We start from the raw sequence: 13,514 nt of genomic DNA on the forward strand, positions 1-13,514 counted from the left end.
ACTAGTCTCCCCGAAGTTACGTAATATTCGTACGTGAGTTTCAGCACGCCGCAAACTTTGTCCGGCTTCAACGCCGAGCTCGATCCGTGCAGTAATAGCAACCGCGATGTCTGAGGAATAGATCAGCGACGTGAAGAATTTATTGAATTTCTTTCAACCATCTTTCAACGAGAAATTTTTGAACCGGGCATTAAAATCCTTGACTTGACGAATCTAATCTGCGTCTGTTCTTCTTGTATCTTACTTGCATTTTCAAAGAATGTAATCGTAGAGCCGGTCTCATCAATTAATCTTAATTTCACTGATCTTTTATTTGTTTTCCAAATTAGAATAATAGAATTTGAACATAGAAAAAAAATGTTAAATCAAGATTTATATATTCGTATATACGAAACAATCTATAATCTTGAAATGAGATATTGTATATTAAATGAATGAAACTTGATTGGAGTGTAGTAATATATATTTCAATATAGTTCAATCAAGAAGAAAAATTGAAATAAAAGGTTGAATTAATTCTTATAAGAAGATTATAGTCGTTGTATAGTAGCATATAAAGGAGTTAGAAGTTTTCATTTAATACTTCTTTTTTTATGTTTGCATTTACACAAAGATAATTTTACACTTTACGTTATACAGATCCAATGAGTTCTAAGTTACTTTAAAAAGGAAATATCAGAGCAGAGAGAGAGAGAGAGAGAGAGAGAGAGAGAGAGAGAGAGAGAAGACAGAAAATCTTCTTCAATGCCTTATTGTCGTTTCATACGCCATCGTATCTACAACTTCCAACTGCAATTCAATCTGAGATGAACGCAAACGAATCGCGTGGGTCGTCGGTGACCCGTCAGCAAGACCGAGTGGGGTATCTTTTATCTTCCGTTAAGGCCGCGTCTTCGGCTTGCATTGTGCATACAGCTCTAACGGTGGTCGGTGATGAAAAGGAGCCTGCAGCTACGAAGAGGAGTCACTTTGAGGTCCTTTCGCGAGAATCGACGATGGATTCCAAAGTTGTCGGAGGTATCCACCCTCTCCCTACAACGAAGCGCCCACCTCGCCGTCCTCTTCCATTTCCAAGCGGCTTCCCACCCCCCGCTCGCGCGCCCGTCCTAACCTGCAGCCCAGGTCCTCGTCCTCAGTGGCTTTGTCTGCAACTTCAGCCGGGTGTTTCGCGATTATAATTTAACGACGCCGGCAACGAAGCGAAGTTGGCCCCAGAAATCAATGCGCGCCCCGAGACAAAAGCCAGCGACGACAGAAAGTCAGCGGGGGTAGTGGCGAGAGGGGCCGCGGAGCGAAACGGGAGGAAATCGCGAGCGAGAAGGCTGGGTTTGAGATGAGTTGTTTTGAGGGTATATAAGGGGGTCGTGTCTAGAAAGGCGAGAGAGAAAGAGAAAGAGAGAGAGAGGGAGAGAGGATGCTTCGAACAACTATGTACGCGCGAGGGCGTCATAAGTATCCCGGCGCTGGGGTGTGAGGTCACGAAATTCAGCCGTATTTTCTTGCAGGATAACAATCCCGTCTCGCGTCGTGTATCGATGCCTAAAGTTGGACCGCGAAAATTCTATGGGCCCTTCCGACGTGAACGTAGAATTGTGATCGCGTTCCAAAACGGACCTTTGTCCGTCCTGCATATACATCTGTCATCGGCGATTTATCGCGAGATAATAAAATTTCTTTCGAAGTCTTGTTTCGGAAATTATGGAGATAAATATTTAAAATACTGTAAGGGTAAGAGAATAAGATGCGTCGTTTGCATCTTCCACATTTCCTCTTCCTCTCTTTCTCTCTCTCTCTCTCTCTCCATCTCTCTCTCTCTCTCTCTCTCTCTTTCTTTAGATACGTGCACCACTACCGGCGCGAGAGACCACCCTCAATACCCATGCGACGAAGGCACAAACGCCAGGCATTTGCGGCGGGTATTAAGAAATCTCTGCGGACGTTTGGCGGTCGGCCAGCATTCCCGGCGAATTAAAATACCGTGCCGAACGTGCAGGGCATCTCGCATTGCCGAGGTTTTCGCCGGCGCCGCAAAAGTGCTGGACAGTTTGTTCTCCAGTCTACTTGGGGTCTCGGCGAATTTAGGACGGAAAGTCGCGCGTCGAGATCGAAAAAAGAGAGCGAAGAATATAGTTTAATGGTTCAAAAAATATATAAAATAATCTGAAACATTTGAAATTAAAGAATGCAAAGTGCGGTCCGTATTCGAACGTTAGAAATAGTCCGCAATGAAATCGAGAATTATAAAAATGATACAAGAACGATATATTGTGTGTAAATATTAAGTATACGAATTAATTCAAGTTTAAAGCTGTCTGCTAATTTTTACATTCAATAGTATGTAGCTCAAGTGTGCGAAACGACAGTTAAAAAATATCAGGGAGAACTTTTCGAAGGCGAGATGTGTATCGGGATATTTTCTGCAGCCAGCATGAGCGCGGCGCGACGGTGATGTTCCGGCAACGGCACTCGAATAATTTCGACGAGTGACAGAAGCAGAAGCGCGGGCGCGGCGTTTGTCGAGATTCGAAGGCTCGCTGCGCTGAATCGGGTACTAGAAGGTACGCGACATAAGGAAAGCAACACAGGCGGCGGCGCCCGCTTTTCAAGGTATTGCGGGGGTATCCTGGCAGTCACGGGACTGGAACGTTTGCAGACGCGTACCCGGTGTACAAAGTCGTAGCTCGCGGCCCTTTCATTTGTAAACGAAATTACAGAATAAGGTTGAGAGGGAGAAGGAACGGCTGCCTAGGACGAGCGCGCGAGAGGCAGAGGGAGCGAGAGAGAGAAAGAGAAAGCTGGCGTCGGCGTCGAGGTGAGGACGGTTATACGGCGAGGCTGGTAAGGGACCGTCGTGAAGCAGCTAGAAAGGTGGATAGAGTACAGGGGCGGGGGATGGCGGAAAGAGGGGGGTGGATTTTACTCTGAAGCAAACGGCTCAAAGGAAATTAAGGAGCATTCACTCTACGAGAAGCTTCCACGGAGAAATATCGTCTGTGAAGTGAGAGAGGCAGAAACGCGCGTAGGACGATCTAGGAATACGAGAACTCCTCCGAAAGCCACGCAAATGAAGCGGCAGATCTGCTTTTCTGTTAACCGAGTTCAGTTCTGAGAAAAAGGCGACCGCTGTAGGCGACCTTCGAGGTAGTTCGCTCCGTCGACGACTTATCGAGGAATATCACGTTATGATGGAGAAATCGATTCGCTTTGACTCCGAATGTCGATTCTAAGATGAAAAGCGTTCTAATTGAGTCAATCGTAGATAAGGCACGTCTTAACTTGATGTAACGTGTTGAAGAAGATGCGAACGCGTACAAGACACATTTTACGAATACGGAACACTGCGAATAGATTACCTGAATTATATAAATCGTAAAAGACTGTACCTATCTAGCGCCCCTAAACAAACCTTTTTCCAAATTGCCTGCATATAAGTTATACATAAGTTACGAGCAATTCCGCTTCGTTACGGAGAGAAACGTACCGGGAAGGGCACAGCCCTTGTGAGGTGCTTAAAAATTAATTACCTCGCTCCAGTGATTTTCTAAATTCTAACATTTACGGGCGATGGGACGGTAATATCAGCCCGATAGAGGGTGAACTCACGGCGGAGCTTTCGTATAAGCAAGGCGGCTTGCTTGAACGCTCGTAGGAGCGCCGTTGCCCTCGTCCTGTTTTTCATCCCTTATTTTGCTAGAGGGGTTAGAAGAGGGCTGGTAAGACGGGGGTGGCAGTATGGCCGCTTTACCCGGGACTCCGCCCTCGAGTGGCTTCCCTCGAAAGGGGAGAGAACTTGGAAAACCTGACGATCCTACGGGGTAGTACAAAGTACGTACTTACGGCCTGGTATGAAATGAAAAGGGGATGAAGTCGAGGGTGGTGGGGGCAGCGACACCATTCTCGCGCTCGCGCTCATGCTTAATCTTTATTCCTAATACACCTATCACAAACGCACTTCAATCTCAATGATAAACGTATGGAACGCGCGTTTATTATTCTCGCTTAATAGAATAATTTCTACTGAATAGAAGCTTATTAACATCGGCGATCTTTAGTTAAAAAATTACTCGGAAATAGTACACATATAATCAATAACCGACATTACGCAGATTCAAAAAATATTATCATAATAATGCTCTAATTATACATTTCTTTCGTAACGAATTAAAGAACTAGAAATGTTTTAAAAAATATATATGTATATATGTGTGTAGAAGAATATAATAAATTTAAGATACTTTCTCAACGTTAAACATTCTTCTTTTTGTTATGATTTTAAAAAATGCATTTTTCATGTTAAGTCAAGCAGCGTTTAAAGCATTCAAATTTTAATTGATAAAAACATTACCCTCGTTTAATAAAACTTTGAGTTATCCGACAATCTCTTTAAATGTCCATGTATTTTGATCTTCGATTCACCTTTCTCGAATATCTCGACGTAAAGACCGCCACTGGCGAGGACGATTTCGAAGGTCCACGCACACGCACGCGGAACCGTCGAACGCGGGATAAAATCGTGAACTGACCAAGGGCGAGAATCGTGTCCAGGAACTTGGACAGTGCCCCACTCTTGTCTCCCCCCGAGTGACCGGCGGCCCCCGGATATGTGGGAAAGAAAACCAGTTTCGCGTGCCGGATAGCGTGCCAAGATGGACAATCGGTTGTAGGTCAATCTGACTCGGACTTGCAACCGGAAGAAAAAAAAAAGAAGCGACGGAGACAAGACGTAAACCTGTTCCGGGTCAGTTCGAGGGCCCCGCTGACCTAGAGAAGGGTCCGAGGTTCTTGCCCCGTCTGTGTGAAAGTTGTATCCTTCCCCGTCACGCGGACTGCAGCGAAATATCCAAACTGTGTTACTGATATTTTGAAAGATGATTGAAGACCTGTTATTTTTCCTTAAGATAATTGTAAAATAATTATGAAATAAAATGTTTCATCTTGCGAGCAATCTTTATCTTAATCTAACGTTATTATAACGATACTATTTCAGTATTAAAAATATCTTAACAGTTAATTGCTGTGACGTATCTAATATAAATCTCATTAAAAAATGTAATTCACAAAAACATCTGCAGACAGTTCTTGTATAAAGTATCACTATATCAATGACCGATAGAGTTCATTGAAAAATCCCTGATTTTTATTCCGCTCGAAGTGGGAGCGCTAATTCGGAAATTGTTCGTTCGGGGCTGTATATTGTTCGCAGGGCATCTGGTACGACGCGAAACAAGATCGACCGGATCAGCGGCTTCTTTCGTGCCGACGAATCGGCGTAACGTCCAGTTAGACCAGTTTTCAAATATTTCTGGGACAGGACAATGTCCAGGCTGCGCAAGCAGATGCGACGCCGGCACAAGGGCCGGCCCTCCAACGAAATTTACCTTTTGATTCAAATGTCTCGCAACGAAAAGGATTTATCGCGGACGTATCGGGCCCGCGACGTTTCCTTTCCTCTTTTCTTTTCTTTTTCCGCTTTCATTCTCATCGTCGTCGTCACTCCCTCCTTTTCCGCGCGACACACGGAAGATTTTCTCCCTTCGTTCGAATAAAAACGGCGCAGCTTCCGACGAGCCGTCACGCCGACGGGAAGGTAACGACGGGTAGCGCTACCGATGTTCATTAAGAAACTTTAATTAAGTTCCATCAAGTTCGGCGGAACGACGCATGAATAAGTCCCGTCTGTGCTAAAATCGACACAGGGTATATACGTACCGGGGCCACGTCGTACGTGATGCATTAAATTGTTGCCGGGCTTCAATATTTATAGACGGTATCATGATCATAATAATAATATTAACCGGATTCCGTTTGCTTACCTATCGATAATTCAGCCCCGGCCCGTAACCAGCCCACCCGCAAACAAAACGCGTTGCCCGCGATGTATTGATTCATTACTTTTGTATGATCAATAATATCGGCGCGCTGTTGTATTTCTTGATTCGCTTTTTGAATCGCGCTCTCGAATTAATAACGGCCAGTCCGGCCTACGTGTTATTGTTACGCGTAATGAACATTATTATTGTAACCTTGAATAAAAAGAGTCAATTAAACAGAAACGGAAAGAAAGGCCGTTTAATAAATGCCGCTGCGTTGGCCGGCACTTATAATATTCAAAACGCGGGAGAGAATAAAAATTTGACCCTTTCGATTCACAGCGAGCGGATGGCAATCCGGGGCGAAAAAAAATCTCGCGATCGGGAGCACAAAAAGGGGATCTCCCTCGGTTCAGTGACCAGTGGTCAGCGTCTTTTCTTCGTCGCGTCATTAGCCGCGCCGGCGACAATGCGACTAAATTTCTCGCGTGCGGTCAGTTGGTCATTAATAAGCAATTATTCGACACCTCATTAGAGGCAAGATTTTGCGCAACAAGAGGTCGTCGAAGTGAGTAAGACACAGAGGGAAAGAGAGAGAGAGCGAGACGGAGTGAGAGGATGAAAACGTGTACGTGCAAAACGGTATATAGATGGTGCACACGGTCAAGTTCTATGCGCCTTTCTATTAGAGCAGTCAGCGCCCCGAGGCATCGGCACCCCTCCGTCCATTTCCGCTACCGGCAACGGAACTAGTCGCCGCTGGTCAGCGCTGAGTCAACGGGGTGGACTTCGAGGCACTGCCATTGTTGTCCTTTAAGTTCCTTTCTGTAACCACGAATCGCACTAAAAATATCGACGAAAATATTTTTCGATGGAAGATAAATTTTTAATATGCATGCATAATCGGAGTAAACACTTGAATAAAATATTGATAATTAATCGCAGGACAGGCGAACGTGTCAACGAGAGTATCATGTCAATAGGTAGATACGTACGTCGATGTAAAACTATAAAACAAAGTCGTAATCACGAGCCGATGGGTAACGCTGTTTTTGAAATATCTCGAATTACACATTTCTTCGGCGAAGAAATTGAAGAGTATCTCGTGACGGAACAGATGCAGAAGTGAAACGTGCGAGGGGGGAAACGGTGGATGATTGCACCGGGGGTAGGAATAGAAAGAGATAGCGCGCATGCGGATGGTAGTCGCGAGCATATAAGTAAAGTTTGTTCGCAACTTATAATAGGGACGCTCCTCCCCCGCCCTCTCCCTTTCCCTCCTTCCTCTCTGCCCCCTGCACATCGCGGGAAGGATGAGGTACCAAGGCTTGAAACTAGCGTTACTCCCGCGGACGAACTTGCACGGTAATAGACCGTGTGCAGGTGCAATCTACGGCGGCAGGCAAATTGCAAAGAGGACTGGCACAGGCAGGACGTGGTTATCGATGCTTTGTGCGCAGCTCTCGCAGTTGCACTAGTGCGCGCGCGTCCGTATGGTGATGCCTCCGTACGTGTGCATGCGTGCGTGAGAAAGCGCAGAAAACGCGATTATCATCGCGAACCATTCCCGATAAATGCCGAGGATGAATACGAGGTGAATGAGTCGCTCCGTGACCCGCTTTACGTCACGCCGAAAGATTATCTGAAGAATTATCTGGAAATGGTAACGCCCTTCGTCCGTGGGCACCCTTCTGCCAGGCCCATCAAAGCATTAGGCGGGGCCTACATGACCCCATCCTGAAATCAGCGGCGTGGTAAAATATGGACGTTGACTGAAACCCCGAAGAAAGTTTACTCCAACTATTGCGTTCACCGTAACGATAACGATTACAAGATCAAAAATTGTTTTTATAATAGATGGATATTTTCTTTTCTATCGGAAAGCATTTCATGAAAATCAAAGGGTTTTTAGGGAGAAAATGAACATCTGATAACTAAAATAGGTCAATAAACGGAGTCAAAATTTACGAGCGGCTTAATAGTCGAGTAATAAAAAAAATCGTCAATAGAAGTGAGCAGTAAAGCTTTTGTACACTTTATAGACCATTAAGTGGTCCTAAACCTTGCGTCTCGAATTGAACAGATAATGCTTAAACGTGGGGGAATTTCCTCGTCGAATTTAGCCTCTACCTCTCTTTAATAGCTACCCTGTATACGTTCCTCGCTCATTTCTGCGATCATTTATAACCATTTCAGAAATATTTACTTTAGATTTTTCTAATTTTGATTTAGTGCTCAGATTGCAGGAAATAGATACAAAAATCTCTTCTCAAAATCTGTAAATTATTTTTAGAAAATAACAGCTTACTGTGTATATGTATAAACAAATAAAATGTAATATTACAAAATACGTTAAATAACATCAAGAGAGAACTGTTTGTTAAGTACGAGTAGCCGGAAGTATAATTCGTCTGAAAATAATTTTTATCTTATAATAAATACTATTTTTTCCTTCATGTAATAAAGAGTGTATCTTAAAACTCCCGTACACGCAGTCGATATTAAAATTTTTAAGGTTTTTTCCGAGCCACTGTAGATGCCAGCTTGGTGTGATTCTTGTCGGTAACTCAGCTCGGAAGGGTTGCAACGAGAAGCGGCAGATAGCGTCTCGATCACGTTATAAAAAACTTTTACGAGGGGTGGCTAATACGAGGGGTAGCCGACAAGAGGGGTAACTGATGTGAGAGGTAGCTGATGCGAGGAGTTTTGCTTTTTTTGAGTTCACCCTTAGCGTTTATGGTCATCGGATTGCATAAAAAATGTCATCCCCTAGTATTGAATTCTGTTTCATTCCCTAGCGTAATCTTAATGAATACACATCTTAATAAATACATATGGTTTTCATCATACATTAATTAATTTGTTTGATATACACATAAATTATGTTAAATACAGACTGTTTCTCTTATATTAATATTCTTTTTGTAAGATATTTTATAGCACAGATGATTTATGTTTGTTTCGTTCGTATTTTACGTTTCTGATATAACAAATTAAACGGGTGTTGTTACATGAAAATAATTATGATCTTCCTTATAAATTTAATATAGAGCAGAAATATATATATCACGTGAAAGTATGCGAAAGATTCAATTGATATCACCTTCGTCGAATTGCAAAAAGCACTCTCGACCCCACAGCAATTATTCGCCACCCTTCACTTCGCTTCCCAAATTCTTCCGTACGTCTGTACGCGTCCGTTCGTCCCCTCCTGTCAGGAGAATTATTAAAACCCAGATTGAGACGAGAACGATCATCCACGAAATTCTCGCTCGCGGGCACGAAACGAAACCAGGCTTGATTCGCCCGCTAATCAGACCAGCATGCCCACCAGCCAGTTTCCTACGCTTTCCGCGCGGAGAATCGCATAAGCTGCCAAAAACCAAACATTCCGAACTTGACGTCGGAAACTTCATTTCTATGCGAGTGGAATAAAGTAGGCATATAGACGACGAAAGAAATATATTTTGTTTAAAAGATTAAAAAAGGAAGAAGAAAAGTAACGTCAATGAACTTATACAGCTTAATTTCTGGCAAGAAATTACTTGTTAACGCAATTGTAACTTGCAGTGACTTTTTTATGTAAAAAATGAGAAAGGCCACAAATAACATTGGTAATATCGAGATACATTATCTTTATTTCTTAATAAGCATTTCCAATAAATCGCATCTTAACGCAAAATCCCCCGTTGGGAGCGGACTTCTTTGACGACGCGGTCGGCGCGGAAGGTTCTCGCGATGGGCAGGCTTCTCTCTTTCAAGGCCACGTCTCGCGGGAGCGTCGATTTCACGTTCTTCGTGCCTTCTCTCGGAAAGAGCAACAAAAGGCTGGCGCCCCCGACTGCTACCTTTCCCGTACAGTTATAAAACGCTTGTTAGTGCCGCTGGCTCTCGCAATGTTTAATAATTACAACAGCCAAAGAGCGTCGCGAGGCGAGAGGAGCGGTGGGGTGGCAGTAGGATAAAGCTAAGGAAGAAAGAAAGAGCGCAAAAGGTCGATGGAAAGAGAGATAGAGAGAGCGAAGGAAAAGGAAGAAACGGCGATGGAAGGAAAGAGAAACGGAGTGTTTAGAACGAAAAGAAACGGACAGCGGCGAGGCTGTACGAAGAGGTTGAAGAGGGTGGTGAAAGTGCGCGAGGGCAGAGGCAAGAGATGAGGCTGAAGGAGGACGTCGGAGGGGGCGAGCTCCGTCGACGAAGGTTAGAGGTGGCGAAGAAGGTTCGCCGTGGAAGAAACGAAAGCTAACGCGAAGAAGGAGCGCGAGGGAGAAAGCAGAAAAAGGAGAACGAGAAAAGGCGAGAGAGGTAAGGCGGAGGTGGACGGCGGGAGGCGGGGGAGGGAAAGAGGAAGCGAGAGGCAATCCACGGCTGTTGGGATCTTCGCGAGAGAGCGAGTCAGGGAAGGAAAAAGGGGGGAAAATAAATTGAAAGCAAAATTGTACTCGCACAAGAAAATGGAATTATTCCTCGACGCTGTTCCACCGAGATACGAAGAAAAAGAAGGGTAGCGGAGGCGGGAGGGTGGTAAGGTTGTCCGAGATGGATTCGGGCTCCATTGTGTTCGCAGGAAGAACCGGAAGAGGAGGCAAGGCGGCAGGGATGCTGCGGGGGTGGGTGGCGCGGGGCAGAGTCGGAGGGACGAGCGGCAGCGGTACCGGCGATGTCGAGGTGGGAGAGTGGAAAGTGGCGATGGGAGAGACGGGGGGGGGGGTGGTTGGCGATGGCGGGAGAAAGACCTGCGTTTCTTCGAGAAATTTTCTTACGAAGGGTAGCTGAGTCGGGGCGATAAAAGAAAAGCGCACCGCCCGGCTGCGCCGAGCTTTCTCGCCGGTCTCCGCGGTCTTCGTCGGCCAGGGAAATATATCGTACATCTCCTCTATGCGACGCATAATCGCTTGTAGAGCCAATTTATCACCATAGTCCTCGCCACCTCGCCAAACTTATTGCTATAGAGGCGACAAAGTGCGTTCATTTGCTGGACGATTTAACCTCCCGTAGTTTCACTCCGTTACATGCTCCTAGAAGCAATTCGCCAACGAGCTCGTCTTGGATCATTACATTTCTTCAAATGCCACAAGCTTGACCAATGTCCCCCCAGAAGCTCCGCCATTTAATGCCTCATTCGATATAATCGCCTAATTAACGGGGCAATTTCTTGTCCCGGCTTCTAGCTAGTGAAGTAAGAGGTGTTCTAATAACACAATGGCCAGTCCGAGTATGCACATTATGAGCTACACTTGTCGGTATCGTGAGAGACACCGAACGGCCCGTATGCGGTCCGTTCTTGAGGGTCTTCCAACAGCAGCGCGACAGCGACAAGCAGCGTCACGGGGGAACGCAGCCCGTAACTAAGTTCCGCCGATAATGGCAATTAACGGAAAACACACAACTGAGGTAATGATATTCCCACGCGTACGTCGTGGCGCGCGTCGGAGCGTTTGTTTGCGTGCGTGCGTGAGCGTGCACGTGTACGGCACGCACACCACGACAATCGCTGGTATGTGCGGCCGTGCGGGGGGCGGCGAGGGGGAGGGGGTGGTTTCTATGTACGCGCGAGAGAGCCTACCACCCAATAAGGACGCTCGCTCTTGGTCTTTTGAACGCGACCTCCGCGTGCAGCTCCCTTGTACGTAAGGGTATCTATCTATCCATCCATTTATTGGGTGGCGGCGGGTGCGCTGCGAGGGGGGAGGGAGGACGGCGGCAGCAAGGAGGAAGAAAGTGGATACTGATGCCGGTGCAGGAGGATGGTAGGTACTTACGTCCTCTCAGCATCGCTAATTACCGAACGATACTACGCCGCGCGCGTGTACATATATACGCGCGCACGGTCGACGATCGGAGAGAATGCGATATACTAACTGAATTTGTAATAAAAAAATAGACCGCTTGATTTTCAGATGTCCCGTGTGCGACGCAAAGATACAAAAAGCGTCCGAAAGGAAGCCTTCTCGACATCTTTACAATTTCGATATCGATTCTGAATTACGTTCGATTAATTTTTTTACCGACCAAATAGCCCCAGTAAATTCATTTGCGATACCAATTCATTAATAACAAGCGTCTTAATGATTAAAATAAAATTGATTTTTACATTTTACGCAGAAATTTTTTTTAAAAACGGACGATGCCGAATTGGCAACAGCCATTATTATTCGACACGGCTGTTACATTAGGACGTTCGAACGGAGGGTGGATCGACTAAGCTTCATTTCCAAGGACAATCGTTGTTTCAGCATCTTTCCTACCCCTTTTTGTTTTTCTCGCAAGCTTCGCTTTTCTCTCTCCACTCATTTCAAATCGAATAAATGGAACCCCTGTGTCGAGCTTACTTCTATAATTAGAATTAATTCTACGGTGATGGCGAACGTTAAAAATGGCTCCTCGTGTCAAATAAAAAAAGATTAGCCCGCTCTTTTGTCATTGAGATGAAAAAATAATATGGTTTTATAAATCTTTCTACAAGTATTTGTGTCTTTATTATTAATAGAACTGAATGAAGTCTATTAGCTAAAGTTTGTAGTAAACTGTACAAGAGCGGCTTTTACGATAATTACGCTATAAACGAGTATTTTGCGTTGGTGTTATATTGGTGACAAAGCGCTTTGAAAGAAGCCACAAGAAACACGTAACAGTTAGCACGTGGCTTCGATATAGCAGGCTTATTATACCTTCAATGTTGGAGAAGCGCTTTACTTTGCGAATAATTCTAATTAATTTATATTATCCGCCAATACACAACATAAAACATTGCATCAACAAGTAGTGAAACTATACTCGGCTACAAATCCCGCTGATAAAAGTGAGACACGTGGTAGCTGTCACGAATGGCATGAAGGGATATTAATATTTTCTAGAGAGAGAACATTTCCTCTGTTAGCAGCGCTAAGAGAAAAAGAAGAAGAGGAAGAGACGAAGAATAAAAGGAAGAGTCGCGCCGATGAGCAAACAAGCGAGAAGGATGCGAAACATACGGAACAACCCCTTATGGAATGAGACGCGCGGGCAAGAGCGAAAACCACAGGGGTAAGACTCCCTTAAAACATCCGTGCAGCTTCCATCTTGCCGATATTATTGACGTTTTTTGCCACCCCTATTTTTCCACCTCCTCCTCCTCCGCCACCCATCGTCACGGTGGGGTCGAACGGGGTGGCCCAGGGACGAAGAAGTAGCAGGGGCGAAGGGGATTGCCAGCTAGAAACGAGAAGGGGGATGAGGATGGCTGCTGGATGGCGGTAGGGGGCAAGAGGGAGAGTAAGACGGCTCTTATTCGCGCGGGCTTTTTAGAATACTTTATTGACTGAGCCTTCGTGGAACGAGGTGGCTGCGGGAGGGTGGCCGGAGGGTGGTACTGTCGGCGGACAAGCGGGAGCCCGCGGGAGGAGGAAGGAAGTGGGCAGAGGCGGCGGTGGGCGCGGAGGTGCGCTTCGAAGGAAGGATGAGAAACGAGGGAAAAACATTAGGAAACGCCGCGAGCGAGACGAGGACGATGAGAAAAGAGAGAAAAGGAGTCGGTTGGCTTGCTCTCGTTTTTGAATTTAAATACCAGACCGTAAGAGACCGGAGAGGAGCCTCGGGTCCCCAGGAGCCCCTGCAGCCGGAAAACCCCGTGACTCTGACACTGTCTTTGCGAGAAATTAATGAAGCGAAGTGGGTACCATGGTCGAGATGCCGGCAGCGCGCGGCAGCCTCCTTGATCTCTTT

The sequence above is a fragment of the Temnothorax curvispinosus genome, unplaced genomic scaffold (assembly GCF_003070985.1).
Source record: "Temnothorax curvispinosus isolate PA1 unplaced genomic scaffold, ASM307098v1 QBEX01015338.1, whole genome shotgun sequence".
Lineage (NCBI taxonomy): Eukaryota > Metazoa > Arthropoda > Insecta > Hymenoptera > Formicidae > Temnothorax > Temnothorax curvispinosus.